Genomic DNA, 12,903 nt, shown 5'->3' on the forward strand with positions numbered 1-12,903 from the left:
CGAAATCAAGCTTGGCACTGTCATAGGATGCCACCATTGCAATAAGTCAGATTTTGAAATTTCTTCCCTGCTATATATTGCACAGTCAACTGTAAGTGGTATTACTGCAAAACAAGAGTTTCGGAACAGCATAAACTCAACCACAAAGTGACAGACCGTGGAAAATAATAGAGCTGGGCTGTAGAGTGCTGAGGCGCACAGTGCATAAAAGTCGCCAATGATAGAAGTTCCAAACTTCCTCTGGCATTATCTCCAGCACAAAGATGGTGCACCGGGGTTTTATGGAATGGGCTTCCATGGCCGAATAGTTGCATGCACGCCTCACATCATCAAACGCAATGCCAAGCGTTGGATGGAGTGATGTAAAGCACGCTGCTACTGGATTTTGGACTAGTGGAATCGTGTTCTGTTGAGTGACGAATCACGCTTCTCTGTCTGGAAATCTGATGGATGAGACGGATGCCAGGAGAACATTACCTGTCTGACTGCTTTGTGCAAACTGTAAAGTTTGGTGGAGGAGGGATAATGGTATGGGGTTGTTTTTCAGGGGTTGTCCGGGTGTCCCAATACTTTTGTACATATATATGGTGTATATATAATTCCAAAATATCTTGTTTATCGTATCTTATGCTAATAACCCATGATTAGACACATTTCTATATCTTTACGTTTCTTATGCAGCTTTACTCATGATAAAGGTACAGGGGCACAAAAAAAACACAGAATTCACAGATTATCTGAAGGTTCATAGCAGTTTTTCCAGATCTATGAAATGCATGCTATTGCACACCAGGGGGCAGTGACATTCTTTGAAGAGCACAAGCTTCTCAGAATAAGCTTTAGCAGAAAAATCCTTGGCCAGAAATATATTACAAAACATTCCAAGCTGCAAGAATGTTAAGCACGGCTATTACGTTATTCCATGCATTTAGTTCTTAATATGTAACGTTTACCATTTTAGTGTTCGAGGAAGATATATTTCTATTCTTTTAAAACTATTCATACTAAAAATTTAAATTTAGCAAAATGCAGGTTTTAGAGAAATGTAATAGCACAAATATCCTCTCTCACCTTCAAACACACACAGGTATTTTGCTTAAAAGATATAAACCAACAGGTAATATATTTACAATCATAAAATTAATGTCAAATACTCATTTATCAGTCAGGTCAGACCCTGACTCTATTTTCTATTCTCAGCTCTGACTTATCTGAGTACTTATTCAACTCGTAAAAGAGTTGAAGACAGATGTTCTTCCACTGAGGTGGCGGCCACACCTGAAGAGACCTCCGTACCATGTGATACTCGTGCCAGTCTGTCAGTCTGTCATGTGAGCTCAGCACGAGCTGCAGGCTGATGCGTGTGTTGATGTCCACTGTCCCTGCATGTGAGTGTGAGCATGTGTGCGCTTGCTGCTCTGAAATGTCTCCTCACTGACATTCAAAAATGGAATTATTGTTCAAGTTACGGAAGAAAATAGCAGCAAGTTGCACATTTGAAACACATACAGGTTGAGAATTTGTATTTGGGGCAACGTAAGGGCCAGCGCATGGGTGAAGGCTCTGTGCCTGTGATCAGAAGGTTGTCAGGTCAAATCCCATGGTTGGCAGAGTGCTGTCACAATTGGTCCCTTGAGCAGGGCCGTTAATTCCAATCGATCCAGGGACTGGTTGTTGCTTTGGACAAACACACCTGCCAAGTAGATGTAATATTAATATTATTCTCAGTAACACATCGGAATTGTGATTCCATTTCTTTTTCACTGTAACGCAGTGGTAATGTCCAGAAAAGCACCACGTGATTGGATATTCAAACCGAAGACAGGAGTTTATTAACAGCATGCTGCCCATGGTTCCTCTCATTTTAAACATTACGCAATCACCAGACAGATGACACATGACAATGAGATATATGTCTACAAACATTTATAAATCTTTGTGTCGGGGTCCCCCCACTGCCACAAACCCCTGCTGTTGCACCAACCACAAGAATGGCCCACCACCTCCCACTGTGAGACCACAGCTGAATGAGGGGAAGCCTCCACCCTGGGAACTCAGCCCTAGCTATGTCACACAGCCACACGGAGTAGACCTGTGATCGGTGAAGATACGTGAACCAGAAGGAGTCTTGTTCTATGGGAGTCAGGTTCAATATGGATCGATACCATGCTTTTGTGATCTATTATTCATCACACAATGTAGCCATGTTCCGCAAGTCCCTCTATACCAAGCACAACTTTACTTTTCCCAGTTACATAATGTTAACAAGATCTCAGTCAAAGGCACTGGGCCCAGTGAATGAAAATAGCTGGACATTAGTGGTTAAACCTTTCATCCACACAATTTGTTAAATCGGCTTGCACTCGCATTTTATCACCCTAAGATAACGCTTCAGAAGCTGTGCCTTAGAAATGAGGAGCGGCAAAAAAATGCTGCCTTCTTGCTATGAGTGGTAGCCAAAAAGATATCAGGGAGGTGTAATGTCGGCGAGTGTTGACAGCAAGACAGAACCCAGATCTTCACAATGCACCCCCATTGGGGAACTTTATTAGGGGTACAGGCAGTACAGGATGGGAGACAGCCAACACGAACGGGGGATAATGTTCAGGACGGGGCGGCATTTATATACTCAACTAATAAGGAGGAGACAAGGGCCAGGCATGGGCAGTTTAATATTACTGGCTACGTAGGGACAGGAGAACCAGCAGCGCCACCTGATGGCCCTCACAGGAATAGGATAGGGCAGGCCGGAGCGCCACCTGATGGCCCTCACAGGAATAGGATAGGGCAGGCCGGAGCGCCACCTGATGGCCCTTACAGGAATAGGATAGGGCAGGCCGGAGCGCCACCTGATGGCCCTCACTGGAATAGGATAGGGCAGGCCGGGAGTGGACCATTTACATTTACATTTACTGCATTTGGCAGACGCCCTTAGCCAAAGTGACGTACATAAGTGCTTAGAGGTCTCATCAGTGACAGGAGGTGGTTTAGTTTATTTGGTTTAACTATCAGTAATATATCAGTGGTGTGATACTAATACTGTTTTTTCCAGGTTCCAAACAATACGAGCAATTACATTATCCATCCATCTTCTATACCACCTGCTCAGTTCAACATCATGGTAAAATTACATTATGTTCTTACATTACATTACAAAGTGTGGGCCACATTTCCTAGTTAGATATCATGATCAATAATAATTTTATAATTCACACTAATCGTGAATCTTATTGTCCAAACACTTAATGGCTGCTTTTTTTAAGTTGCTGAATTTACTACGTTTTATTTTTTATTATTTTAAAATGGCCTCTATTGAATCTTGCTATTTTTCTGGATAAATAAGTTTGGAATGAAAAAGTAGAATTTTTCTTAAGAAAGACTATGTTGAATAATACTGTTACCCACAATCATCCCACTGTCTTGTGATTTGCCCAGTTTCTAAGTGTGTCACTATGGCAAGTGATATAATTTCCCCATGAGATATATCATGTTAATGATATTTCACCATTCAGAAATTAACTATACTGTGGAAACAGCAATCAAATAAATCCAGGAGCTAAAGAAATTGAGGTCTTCTTGGATTACAATATATGACAGACCTCATTACATAGGTGTTACATTAACTTACAAAGAAATGAAACAAAATAAGAATGCCAGATGCTTTATTTATGACACTGCATCAACATAACTATTATACCACCAGTTATTATTCCAAGGCTTGCATGGCCCATAAACTCAAATTCAACCATTATTGGGTTGTTTTTTTATTATGAACAGTTCATAAAATTTTGTCTATACATTAACGCGCAACTGACTTTTAGGTAAGATGTTGTAGCTTCTTGTAAATTATTTGTGTGGGATAATTTAAATAGCTATCTATGTAATAGATATTACAGAACACATGAGAGCAATGTTGTCCTCTTGGCCCACAGAATTTCAGCATAATCGCCATCACGCACTAAGGGCATCTTAGAGTCACTAATGCACCTAACTGAATGTTGATGGGATATGAGAGGAAACCACAGAACTCAAAGGAAGTCCATGCAACAAAGAGAGATCATGCCCACTCCATACACAGATGGTAATCAAATTTAGGTTGATTAACCATAACATTAAAACCACTTGCCTAATATTGGTCCAACCATCTTCCCACAGTGCATCCTGGTACCATCTCTTCCCCAGGTAAGCGATGCATATGCACCCGACCACATGATGTAACAGAAAACGTGACTCATCAGACCAGGTCATCTTCTTCTATTGCTCCATGGTCCAATTCTGATGCTCAAATGTCCGTTGTAGGTCCATTTGCCAGGGGGCAGCATGGGCACTCTGACTGGTCTGCGCCTAACCAGCCCCATACACAAAAGGCTGCAATCCACTGTGTGTTCTGACACTTTTCTATGAATCACCATTAAACCATGAATCAGCATTAACGTTCCCAGCAATTTGTGCTACAGTAGCTTTCCCATGGGACTGAGCCAGACGGGTCTTTGCCCCCCACGGGCATCAGAGAGCCTTGCACGCCCATGACCCCCTCTCCACTTTCTGTGGATACTGACCACTGCATACTGGGAACACTCCACAAGACCTGCCATTTTGGAGATGATCTAACCCAGTCATCTACCCTTCACAATTTGCCCTTTGTCAAAGTCGCTCAGATCCTAATGCTTGTCCATTTTTCCTGCTTCCAACACTTTCAACTTCAAGAACTGACTGTTCACTTGCCTGTTATATAATGACAAGCTTTACAGGTGCCATTGTAACAAGACAATCAATGTTATTCACTTCATCTGTCAGTATGTGTGTATGTGTGCATATATATATATATTTAGTTTCACTTATTTCTCAGTTTACAGGAATGTGTCTGTGTAAAATATATATATATATATATATTTTTGCAAAATCCAGCCAGGCTCTTCCCTGCTTCGCATTGATGAAAGACTTCTTCTTTACTTAATGAGTCATTAGGGGCTTATAGGAGTCCTAACAGTGCACTTCACACCACTTAATGTTTCCTATTCTTTTTGAAGGTCACTTGAGGTCATCCTCACTGGATAAGCTGACGGTCATCTCTGGCAGAAGAAAGTTTCTTCTGCCCTCTGTCTGCATGGTTTTTGGTTATCGCCAGTGTCTCCTGCTTCACTTTGTTCTCATGTACTGATGTCTTAGAAGCTCTGAGCCTGGAAGCAGCCTGTCATGCAGTGTAGCCTCTGCCAGCAGAACCAGGATTAAACCAGGATTTAAAAATGTAGATTTAAAAAGAAATATAGAGTGGTCTCTTAATTTTTTCCAGAGCTGTATATACATACACATATACTGTATACAGTATATATACATACATATATATACACACACACACACACACACAGACAAACCTGTAATCATATCTTTGTAGGGACCGTCCATTCTTTGGGTAAAACCCTAATCCCAACGACACCCATAACCCCTACCCAGCCCTAACCTTAACCATAAGTAACCAAACAAAATACAAGTCTTTCGGCATTTTCAGTTTTTTGGTTGCAGTCACATATTTTTAAGAAATGGAATCTCCCCTTGTGGGGACCGAAAAAATGGTCCATACAACATCAAAGTAACAGGTTTTTATCACATTGTGGGGACATTTGATCAAGATTCTTTATGCAGTGTCCATTGGATCGGTAATGCTCCCCCTCCCCTACTGTAATTTCCAATATACTTCTTTTGTAAACTCTAAGAACGGTTTTCCCCTGAAGAATCTTGCAGTTTAAAAGAAACACATTTGAAGTAAATCAACCATCTATATTTTAAATCCAAATCAATGCAATGTTTCACAGTCTCGCAGTCAAAATATGAAGCACTGTGATAAAGACAGTTTGAGAACCATATCCAAGGGGGTAGGCTAAGCCTATCTGCCTCAGCTTTACAGTATATTTGTATTATTAGGCTCATGCTCATTGGCTGTTATGTGGTTATGTGTCTTGTCATTATGTCGCTTGTACTGCAACAGACCCCAGACTAAACTGCATAAAAGCACCACATCTTATTGCCCAGCAGAATAAGTACTGGGGAATATTTAATTTGACCTTATCTGTTCAATTGTGGAGCATTCACAAAAGAATCTTGTGAGGTCACAATAAAGTAGTTTCAAAATGCATTTATTTGCATATGGGTAGAATACATGTGTTTGCCTGTATCTGAAATATAGATTATAAATGGAACACACTATGTAATACCAACAATTATGATAAGGTTATTAATATTTTACTCCACAGACGTTATAATACCGAGTAGTATGCATATCTCACTATTTATTTTTCCCAAAATTTATAATTCTGCATATTTTCTGTAGAACAATTTAGGTTAAGTGCCGTGCTCAAAGGTACGACATAGGTTACATCACCTGAGTCATGAACCTGAAACCTTTTCCCAGTCCATACTATTACGCTATTTCCATACATTACAGCCATTATTCTTTAAATTAGAAATGTGATTGTGCTCTTACTCTTACATTTTCCTGGTACAGCCCCAGTAGGTCGATTGTCCACTAGGGACTCATCAGGTGCCGGCATAATTCTGAAATTTGTGGAAGGAATTATAGCCTGACATTCCGAATAGCTGCCTTAAGAAATGCAACCTTTACTGTTACAGGAATGGACACAAGTATAACAAGTATATGTTGCTTTATGGGACTTCAGTCCTGCTTCTAGGAGCCTGATATGAACTGTCCTAGCAGTGCACTTCACACCTGCACTTAATGCTTCCCATTGCTTTTAAAGGTCACTTTATGTCATTCTCCGATTCATGAGAAACTGTCGGATAAGTTAACTGTCATCTCTGGCATTAGAAAGTCACTTCCACCCTTTAACTGGCTGGTTTCTGGTCATTCCCAGTGTCTCCTGCTTCACCTTTTTCTTGTACTGCCCTCTTAGAAATTTTGAACCTGGAAGCAACCCGCTGCTCAGTGTGGCCTTCTGCCAGCAGAACCAGGATTAAACCAGGATTTAAAAATGCAGATTTGATTAAAAATATAGGGTGGTCTCTTAATGTTTTCATGCTATTTTTTTCCTCTTACGTATATGTGTATATAAACATACAGACACACACCCAAGAGCAATGCATGAAGTTCTGTACGTCCTTAAATGTACCTATGAAATTGTAGAGCCTCATGTCTTCCCAGTTATAAATAACTAATTGAAATCAGAATTTATTGATTTCCATTTTTATATTTCTCCCTGTTAAAATGTATGCATTAAACTATTGTTGTTTTTATCAATAAAAAGGTAATCCAGTTACATGCAAATATGCCCTATCAAAAACACTATAAAATACGTGGACATAATATTAATGAAATGTTGTGGATAATTGGTTCCTATGGAACCAATTTAGCCTGGGCACATTTTGCTGCATATTAAAAATAATATTAGTGAAACAAATTAATGAAATATCCATCTTGTTGTCCAGAATGCACATATCAGAAGGATACAGATTCAAGTTCTCATTATTTGATTCTATCTAGTCCTTGCATGTATATGAAGCTTCAGTTACTCCAATCAGTTTTGTGAACGGTGGAACTCAAGAGATTTAAAACAAGGTGCTTCAGTTTTATAGTTCCAATAGCAAACCTCTGAAGTAGTTAATTTGTGTGATATATTAATCTGGACTCCGGAGGACTGCAACTCCAATCTGGAATTATAGTGGGGGAAAGTACATTGTTTACAATTTCTTTAAAAAAAATGCTTTGTTGAAAAATGACTGCTGTGGCCCCAAGTGGCCGCCATTATTTACCTGTACACAGGCTCATCTGATCTGAGGTGTTTCATATTAATTCATTCTGCAGTCATTTCTGTGTAGCACAATGTACAATTGCTAAGTGTCATCAGTAGGCATTGCACCAATTTGAAATGTGTTAAATAGCAATAGTACAAAGTATGTAATGGTATTGATTTAAATGTAGTTTTGTACTCTTTTGGTGATATAATAATGACACTTTATTGATCCCTGTGGCGAAATTCTCTTTTTCGCCCCCTGCCATCTTGCTATTGATGGCACATGTGCAGGTGAGAGCGAGCTTGGCAGTGAAGGGCAGACACCTACAGTGGAGGTGCGTCCATGGAGCTGGGGGTTAAGGGCCTTGCTCAAGAGCCCACTGACATATGACTATTCCGGTGCGACCAGGACTTGAACCAGCAACCTTCCGATCACAGGCTTAGCTTACTGGTAGCTCATAAGAGTCCCCTTTTTTCTAAGTATGTTTCAGAAAACATTTACAAAAATATTTATATTATTTGCCAAAACTAAGAGATGAAAATATTTAGGACAAACGAATGAAAGAAGACTTCAGCGTTAACAGAGAATAGCTATGCTATTAGACTTAACCTAGCTGCTAGCCCAGCTGATTACCAGTGCGGCTACATCGCTGCCCTTTACAAAACTGGAATTAAACCAGAACAAAGCCAGTTAGGTACCAAGGAAGCCTTCTATCCCTTTGGCCCCAGCTCTGAGGGCTCAGTTACCCCAAAGGGCACCTAAATCAGGGGTGGCCACATTCAAGTTGTTTAGGAAACAGTGTCCTTGGAAACAGGTAAGTCTGCAGAGGCTCATGGGTGGTAAGATACCAGCTGGTCCCGCTATTGGACCATAAACCATGGCCAGTTCCCAACCACACCTGCTGTAGCAAAATTGCACTGAAAATGACGTATAGTTTGCATTGATACTGATGGAAGTACCTGATTTTTTTCTGATATGAAATTGATCGTCACTTTATATATGAAACTGCTTCACATTTATTTATATTAACAATAAAGGGATAATGACAGAAATAAATTGAAACATCATCTACACATAATGGTCAGTATAATGCATTATAAAGGTATTTATAGTGCATTATAGATGAGAGCAATTATAATGCATAATAAACAAGGCTATAATGCGTTATGCCTTTTTAATAAATATTTATAGTCATGTTTATTATACTTCATGAATGCTTTATAATACATTATGAGGGTATGTTTAATGCAGTTATATGACTGCTTTAATGAAGTGTTACCAGTTTAATTTTTAAATGCACATGAATTTCCTTTAATTTGTCATTTACTTTTGGCCTAGTACATCATATGAAATTCAAGTAATGAACATAATTAATTCAGTTCAAGTCCCATTTCTCTTACCAATCCTTTGCCCCATATAGCATATTATCAGCATTTGAAAATGGTGACATCTTTTAAATTATGGAATGATCAACCTTTTTTCCCCTGGGTATTGGCTGCCAGAGCTGGATCTATTCTTATTTGTTTCGGGGGACAAATGCGAGGGACAGATAACTCCCCCCCCTAAATAAAAACCCTCTGTAAGTGGAAATGAGCCTCGTCTGAAACAGCAATCCTTTGAAAAGGGGGGATGCTGATAGAAGGCTGAAAGGAAGCCGCACGAGGAAGCGTCTGCGTTTGAAACCCACCCTATACACCCATAATTACCATCATCAATCAACATTCCCACATTCAGCCGGATGAAACCGTGAACAAAGGAGGAAATAAGATGCAGGGAGAGAAGTTTTCACTTACTGTCCAGAGTCACTCCGCAGACCTATAAATGACCATTATGTAATAGGTTCTGAATATTCATCCATCCATTTTCCATAACAACTTATCCCAAACAAGGTTGCAGTCAGGTGGCACAGGAACTGAGGGGGATGTTTACCCCCCCAATATATAATAAGAATTCATTCAACCCCCCCAATAAACAGAATTTTGTCTGTTTCTCCCTCCAATATCAAACTCTCTCCTAGGACACTGGTTGCAAAGAACCTAGAACCTACTAGACAGAGACCAAAGCACAAGAACAGAGGCGGAGAGAATTCTAAGACATTCTATAACACACAATCACATACAGTACAATGGGCAAATAAGAAACTCATTAATCAAATCATAGTCTTTGGATTGTGGCCGAAAAGTACTCAGTGGAAATCTACTTGGGGTGAACCTGCAAATGCCACACACTGTGAATGATTTGGAATCCATGCATTCTTATTCACCTACGTTGCATTGAGGGGACCCATTTCCCCTTTTTTCAACTGATAGTGGGAGGGTGTGCAGGAAGATCCAAAGACAGTTTAATGTGAGAAACGATGAGAAATGGAAAAGAAGACCATGGTAATGGTCTGATAGGCTGCATCATTCTACTGTGTATTGTCGCTATTATTAAACTGAACAGGAGATTCAACAAAGAAATATTTTTAATTTAACATGTTTTCCAATAATTATCTCAAACTAGACAGATGCTAAATGAGAATAAATGAGGGGGAAGTTTTTTTTCTTTTTTAGTTTTCCTTCCACTACTGTCAGGAACCCAGATTTGTGCACTGACTGTCAAATTATTCATTGTTGTAGTGCAGCCTAATCTCCTGAAAAAGTACTCCAATATTTTCAGATACATTTTAGCATAAGAAAATGAAAAGCAGCTACAGTTACAGTTCTCTTTGTTTAGCTCAGATAAAAAAAAAACCACAGGGTGTTGTTTGGGGGAGTTATATGGCACCTCTAGCCTTAGACGTCTGCAATACAAAGGACTGACCTCTTATTACCAATGAAGTCACACATTAGTCTGTGGATGTTATCATTAGGTTTGCAACCTTTGTTGTGGGGACTAGGTTTCCACATAGTCTGTCCTCTACAATATCATCTGTTGACTCACATACCCAATCAGATGCAGAGCATGCATTAAGAATTAACATTTAAAACGGAACTACATTGAGCAAGTGTAATAATGAAAAATAATGATGTTCAGCCACAAAATTTAATGATATATTTAATATTTATTTGCTCCATTATCTTAATATCTTTGAATAACATTTCTTTTATGACTATGCTTGTTCCAATAGACATTGGTATATCCAAATTTACAGATGGTGGAAATTTGCCTTTTTATCATACACACATACTATGATTTAAGTTAACTTTTGAACTCAAGTTTGTAAGTTAATTTCTTCAAGCTCCTGCAAGTTAGAATCAGTCATAAAGTATCTCCGGCATCTGGCCTACTGATATTTTTCCGAGGGGTGATCCAGATGCACTGCAATAGTTAATGAAATTTAAGTACAGCTACCAGCATGAAGATCTGTCAAATTGTGTCTAAATCTCAGCAACGATGAAGACAGCGGAGCTCTGAGGTACACAGCATTTCCAATATCTTTCAACTAACAGACGCTGCAGCCCTCCTAAGACATCATGCGGTTTCCCCATTAGATTTCAGTCTAGACTCTGCTCTTCCCATGAGGCATTTCACTTACAGGTCCAGGTGTGCTGTAAGCCAATTACAATCGAAATGAAATTAAGCTTATTTGCTATTTGTATACGTACTTGAACATTAGAACGTGTTGGCTTCTTCATCTGTCCTTTTATGGCATTGACACTGTATCTGTCATCATTAGGTTGTTAAAAATAAGGAGATTTTAGTTAAAAATAGGGAGATCTTAGTTTAAAAAAGGGAGATTTTAGTACAGCAACCTGATCTCCCTTGGAACAACTTTGTAGGTTGAAAGAACATACCGACTGCGTACCAACTGACAGGGAGATCACTGACAATAACATTTGCCATGGAATAGGGGTAGTGGAATCGACTCTCATGATCTTGAAAGTTTGGATGTGGAAAATTGTGGGTTTATCTGGAGGAATGGTACATCTGGAATACAGCAGGAGGAAGGGTGGAAAAATGGCAGAGGGCTGGGGAAACTGGGGGTGTTGGCAGGTGCGATAGACATGCTAATAGAGGTGAGAGTGAAACCCATCCTCCAGTGCTTCTGGAGCATATTTTTTTTTGGGGGGGGGGGGGGGGGGTGTAGGGCCGTGCACAGGGGCCTGATGGAGATGGGGCCACACTGATGCGCAGGATATTCCATCCCCAGGCACAAAGGCCAAGCCTGCTTAAATCACACACTGCCCCCCCCTTCCTGATTAATGAAAATGTTTGTATTTCTGTGTTTTTGTTGATAAGAGAGTGAATATTCAGCAACACTAAGAAAGCCAATAAAGAGTTCCTGATATTACTGAATTTGGCTTGTGGGCCTCTGTTCCTCCATTAAAGTCTCAGTAGCGCCTGACATTTTTCTTTCTAGTCCGTCAGCTTGTCTGTCTGAGCGCCGTCTCTGATGGGTTGCCTCCCCGTCTCTGATGGGTTGCCTCCCAGTCTCTGAGTCAGACACGGGGTGAGTACTAAGAGTCTGTAACTAAAAAAAACAAAACAAAAACTAAAAAAACAGAGAAAAACACACTGCTCTCTCTCTTTTGCAACACAAGCAAAAATATTTAGGTTATATAGGCTGTATGTTAAATGATTTTACATGATTTATTATAATAAATTAGTTAAACGATTTATTATACACTCACCTAAAGGATTATTAGGAACACCTGTTCAATTTCTCATTAATGCAATTATCTAATCAACCAATCACATGGCAGTTGCTTCAATGCATTTAGGGGTGTGGTCCTGGTCAAGACAATCTCCTGAACTCCAAACTGAATGTCAGAATGGGAAAGAAAGGTGATTTAAGCAATTTTGAGCGTGGCATGGTTGTTGGTACCAGACGGGCCAGTCTGAGTATTTCACAATCTGCTCAGTTACTGGGATTTTCACGCACAACCATTTCTAGGGTTTACAAAGATTGGTGTGCAAAGGGAAAAACATCCAGTATGCGGCAGTCATGTGGGCGAAAATGCCTTGTTGATGCTAGAGATCAGAGGAGAATGGGCCGACTGATTCAAGCTGATAGAAGAGCAACTTTGACTGAAATAACCACTCGTTACAACCGAGGTATGCAGCAAAGCATTTGTGAAGCCACAACACGCACAACCTTGAGGCGGATGGGCTACAACAGCAGAAGACCCCACCGGGTACCACTCATCTCCACTACAAATAGGAAAAAGAGGCTAC

This window comes from Paramormyrops kingsleyae, chromosome 2, assembly GCF_048594095.1.
Source record: "Paramormyrops kingsleyae isolate MSU_618 chromosome 2, PKINGS_0.4, whole genome shotgun sequence".
In the NCBI taxonomy this organism is placed as follows: Eukaryota; Metazoa; Chordata; class Actinopteri; order Osteoglossiformes; family Mormyridae; genus Paramormyrops; species Paramormyrops kingsleyae.